This window comes from Electrophorus electricus, chromosome 16, assembly GCF_013358815.1.
Source record: "Electrophorus electricus isolate fEleEle1 chromosome 16, fEleEle1.pri, whole genome shotgun sequence".
NCBI classification, from domain to species: Eukaryota; Metazoa; Chordata; class Actinopteri; order Gymnotiformes; family Gymnotidae; genus Electrophorus; species Electrophorus electricus.
Genome location: NC_049550.1, coordinates 7,372,859 through 7,378,875, shown reverse-complemented (window position 1 = coordinate 7,378,875; position 6,017 = coordinate 7,372,859).

Below are 6,017 nucleotides of genomic sequence, written 5' to 3'. Positions count from 1 at the left end.
CCAGATTGGACTCTGCACTTAAAAACAGCAAGGGACTATGATCTTCAGTCAGGGAAAGTGAATTCCACTTTCTACTTTGGGTCCCATATGGAGAAGAGTCTTAATGCTCCTATTTTTGTTTTTTGTTTTTTGTTTGGGGGGGGTGAGATGCTGTATTATTGGCGCCAAGGGTGAACAATGACTCTGTGACTTCACCGGTGGATCACCAATAACCACTATGTCCATGAAACTCTACGGATACATGAATACAAAGCTCTCTCTTTCTCTCTCTCTCTCTCTCTCTCACACACACACACACACCACCACACACACACACACACACACACACACAGAGCAGGCATAGTGAGACACCATCACCAGGCTAGTTGGCTGTATACTAGATCCTGACATAGATCACTATGTCAGACTTTTTTAAATGCTTTCTAGTAATGTGCATTTAAAGTGACTTTATAAATCACACTGGTGCTCAGCTAGCATGTCAAATTTGCACTTGGGCTGCCTGTGATTTGCGTTGTGATGTGAGTTGTAAAATTATCTTTTGCTAGACAAGGTCTGTCGCTGAGCCACTGGATGTTGATTTTATAGATCTTTTGGATTTCTGTCATTTTTATGTTTCAGAATTCATACAAGCAATAAAAAGGGTATAAGTGCTTTATGAAGACTGCTGTGAAGGTTTATCCAAAGATTTCAAAATATCTAGATTTCAAAGCTTTCAAGAAAAGCAAAAAAAAGCATGTCATGGATAGGTCTGGTCTCTCTCTCTCTTTATCTCTCTGTTTCTCTCTAGACACATTTCTCCATGTGGACTCTGAATACAAAAAATAGCCATATTGGAGTTATAAAGGGAACAATGAAAAATGAAATGACTAACAACTGTCAATGCAAAATGACAGCTGGAAGGCATGCCCTGAAATGGCAGTGTGTGTGTGTGTGTGTGTGTGTGTGTGTGTGTGTGTGTGCATCTATGTTTGTGTGTGTTTGTGGAGGGGGTTAATATGCCAAAGCCGCGACTAAATTGTCTGTCTGTAGCTATTTAAGAGCAACATTTTGCCTTGATTTATCCAAGGAGGAACAGTACGGCTTGGAAACATTTTCCAAGCCCTGCAGCTTGCAACAATTTACATTATACAAGGGAAAAACCACCAAAACAAATATTTGAGCATGTGCCATAAAGAAATTGATATATTTCTATGGATTAAATAGACGCAAAGGCTAGTTCTGGCAAAGCCTGGCTGCTCTGAGGAACTTCAACCCATACAATCGACTCGCATGACTGCAGGCATTGCATTCTGGGAAAGAGGTACATGGGAGATGGGAAGGGCCATGAACTTTGATGTTCTTGTGGGAAATGTGATTGAAACAGAAGAGTTAAAATAATCAAATCATGTTTGATGGTGGAGAAGACTTGTTTAGCCAGAGTGACACTGGTTCATTCTTGCCATCTTTGTGTGTGTATGTGTCTTTGTGTGTGTGTGTGTGTGTGTGTGTGTGTGTGTTTACACTGCAAAATATTCCATGTTTTGTTTTTTTTGTTGTTGTTGTTGTTGTTTGCATAAATGACATGGAAACTGAATGTACAAAATGACGAAGTAAAATAGAGTGGATATGATTTTTACATGTTGAACATGCCTGTTAGCCTACTCATGTCAGGTTTTGCCTGTGTATGGCAGTTAATAGTTAGCTATGTGTTTGACGAAAATAAAGAAAAACAATTATATAAAGGCCAACAATATCTTTGGAAAGACGTACAAGGAAGCACGTGTGCTACGCAATAGGCAAGGCTGCGCATTACACACATTCCAAAGAAACACACCCCCGTCATCCAAACCTCAGCGTCACGAGGAACTCGACGGAACAGAGACTTAAGTGAATTAATTAGAGGGCAAAAATACGTTAATGACTTACAAATGGTGTATCGTTCAGCATCTTGCCTCCCTTGCGACCTCTGATCAAAATTTATAGCAATTAGACACATCGAGCGAATTCTTAGACGACCAAATTAGAGGCGTTCTGTAGCGGGAATTTGAGCGCAGTCTCCGCGGTCGACTGTCCCTTGGCTGCTGCTTCATGACTAATAGGTGCCAAATGTTTTTTTCTTGTTTTGAACTGCGTCGCTAACTTTAGTGCCGCATGTTGCTACTACTTGGTTATTCATAATTTATTTTCTTTGCAGCTATGATACCCCCAATTTATCTTTTAAATGACATAGAGCAGACTAGAAATATCCCTTTTGTGGGCAAAGAGTAATTTGTTCTAACAAACAAAATTACATATACCACATTAACCAAACTGTGTATGTCTGAATATATGGTATAAAAAACTGTTTAAAAAAATATTTAAAGAATTTTAACAAATAACACAATTTATCCAAAAGAAAAAATATATACTCTATATAACATTAACATTTTCAAATCTCTTGTTAAACAATGAGATATTAAAAACAGCAAAACACACATTCCTTTATTTGAATTTCAGGCTAACAACATATGTCCTCTCCTCTGTGGTTTTTTTTTGTTTTGTTTTGTTTTGTCAACATTCTCATATTCTGCCCTTCACCCCTCCTTTTCGTCAATAAGCCCATAATAAAGTGGCTTCAACATAGCCTCTTAAAGCTCTTCTGCATGATGGACGGGGCCAAGTCTGTGTGGAGACCTGCAATTTTGTAAACAACGCAGAGTTCAGGGTCACCAGAGGCAGAAGAGCTCTCATGATACCCTTCGTCATAATAAGACTCCTGGACTCCCCTTCCCCCAGGCTGGCTCCCTTGTTTGTCTCCCGATCAGCCTCCATTTCTTCTGGACTGCTTTTCCCTCAGGAGTCATAGGACAAAGATCACTGCTAAATGACAGTGCAAGTAATAATCTTAATGTGATGGCTTTAGAGCAATGGGGGTTTTGATGGTTTTTCAGTTTGTCTGTCTCTCTTCGTTTCAGTACCAGAATGGGGGTGATGGTGTGGAGGCTGCACGCACGCACGCACGCACGCAACTCTCCTTTCCCCATTGTAGAAGTGACAGTACAGCTGTCAGTTGTCTTTGCTGACCGTGCATTAAGTGAGTGTCATCAGTGTTGGCTGCAGTCTAAAAGATTGTGTGTGTGTGTGTGTGTGTGTGTGTGTGCCCTTCCCACCATCACCCCTGCTCGAGTACTGAAATGAGGCGCTCCTGCTGACAGCTCGATCGCTGGACCCGAATGAGCCGTAATTTGTGAAAGCCAAGCTGTGCGGGGGACGGCGGGTAATTAAGAAGGTGACTTGGGACGCAGTGGTCGGGGCGATGACAGGCGTCAGCTTCCTGCTGCGCAGAATCTTTTCGTCCCGGGGTCTCCTGGGACATCACGTCCGAGAATGGGGTCATTCTGTTCCGCATCAGGGCGCTTTTAGGCCTCCGACTCAAAAGGGCCAGGGAGGTCCAGCAGACACTGGAGTATTAGTTCTGTACGTCATACTCTGGTTGAGAGGAACTGCGTATGTCCCTGATAAGAACCATTGAGAAAGGTTGTTAAATTTGAGTTTTACAGAATGATAACTTTTCATTCTGTCCAGATATGGATTACAGAGAATGTTATGCTTTATGCTGTTCATAAAAAATGCTGTTCATATTAAAAAATATGTTGATTATTATCACATTTGGCATGGTATAGGCTTGATTATGACGATCTATTCGTCTATTCCTATGGCCATTATGACTGTGAAGCTAATCTGGATCACTCTGCATGAGATGTATCTCACTCTTATCAATGCTAGCATTTCAAGCATGACTTAGAAATGTGTTGTGTTTGGATTGTTTGGTATGTGTGTGTGTGTGTGTGTGTGTGTGTGTGTGTGTGTGTGTGTGTGTGTGTGTGTGTGTGTGTGTGTGTGTGTATACACACACACACACACACACACACACATATATATATATATATATATATATATAAGGCTGGTTTCAGGTCTCTAAATACCCACAGAAAATAGCGGGAAAGAGTAAAACTCTGCCTTTCTCTGGGGAAGTTCTACATCCTCATGACATAACACACAGCAGCAGCACAGACTTTCATCCTCATCATCTTCCTGTCAGTCCATCAATCCCATGGAGCCTGTCACATTCCAAGAAAGAGGGGGCAAGAGAGAAAGAGCTTGAGACGAACGTCTGTCTAATTGATAAAGTCGTAATGCGAGCCATTTCTCTGCAACTCTCTAATTGGAACCAGGGCGAGGAGGCGAGGAGCTGTCTGGCGAGGAGGGCGACCGAGCGTCTCAGGCGGTCTTTGATCTTCTGACTTGTCTGCCGTGCTGTTTTCCTTCAAGCTCCCCTGCCCTGCTGAAGTAGATGGTGGACCCCACTCTTGGGGATAGGGCCACTAATGGATCACTTAAAGAGGCCTTTCTCTTTACAACCAGGGCTAAACAGAATCAGCTGCTCTGGAAACCAGTAGCCGTCAAGTTTGGTTTTTCACGAAGAGTTCGGTCAAGTAAGTATATGAGAATTTACAATAGGATTTCAACAAGGAAAAAACAACAACAATGTAAGTTTTCTGAAATGAGACATAGAACACAGATAGGTTCCAGAACCTGAGCATGCAGGCCATGTACAGTGGTGGACTCCAGATCCCATAGCTCACTTCAACAATGTTTGTCGATGTCAGAAAGTGAAGATGTTGAGTTGTCATTTCTGAACACATCTTAAATCGCGCGCGGTTTGCCAGGATGGAGATGGCTTGATGTGAATGGAAACATTTTGCCTCAAATTGCCATTAAATAGTCACACTGGCACATGGTTGAAAATGGTGATTAAGTGAGATTGACAATGATGTGTGACTGACAAAGTTTACCATTAAGTCATAATGATGACAGTGATTACTGAGTTATAAACCACCTGGTTTTTATAATGACTTATGTTTTCCATTGCTTAATGCAATCATGTAGTTGTTTGGAAGATACCTAATAATAAAATGAATCCAGTTCAATGGGTCTAAATGTTGTTCAGAGGTTTAATTGCATTTTTTAATAGTAATGTCAACCAATTATGTTGAGATTAAGAAAATAAGCATTAAAAGCAAACAAACTGATTGAACACATCACAATGTAATATTGCTTGGAGCCACAAGTCTGTGACATTAATTCAGTCCAAAATTGAGCAGAAAAAAAAAAAAAAGAAAAACGCAGTAACTAGTAAACATGAACACAGTGCATCTGACTGAAGGAACCAAGTCGTAAATGTATCCAATGTGTTTCAAATTGCACATTGGTTATGGATAGCTTTACGAGTGCGCCTCATTAGTGGCCCGGTGGCTTAGCCGCTGGTGATTTACCTCCAGGGAATGGGAGGTCAATTAAATTGGCATGCTGAAATTCCCTGTATTTGTAAGGGCAGCATTTTTCACGCTGATCTGAGACCAGTTTAGACTGGGCAGTGAGTCAAGATGTTGGTCTTAGATCAGGATAAAGTGGACTGCCATATGCTGCAGTTCTTATCTGACTTATCAAGTTTTTAAAAAGGGTACTATGGTCTTAAGGATTGAGCCTATGGCATGCTATGATGGTTCCCTATATGACTAGAATAGATAGGATATATAGAAGTCAGCTGTTTCCTTATTTATATTGTAAACATTGTTCGACATTTTAAGGCTCTTTAAAAAAAAAAAAAAGCTGCTTCGAATTTGCCTCAAGATTTGTTTCAATCTCAAGACCTCAAGACTTTTATCCCACCATGGGGCATTTAAGAGGATTACAGATTGCACTGTTTACAATTGGCAGTAATGCAAAAAGTAAAAAATATAATTACTGAATTACAACCTATTCCTACTGACAAATTTTATTAGTTATAATTAATTTAACAGGAGAACCATCACATCGCATCCTTTTTCTCATTTATAGCAAATCAAGTGTCCAGGTCCTTTGCAATCTCATTAGAGCTACTTCAAACATTACCAAAATATTAAAAGTAGTCTATTAGCACATGATAATTTTTAGTTTTACCTTGATGACGACATCCGACACAGCTGTTGCACTATTTCACTAAATATTAGCCTGTG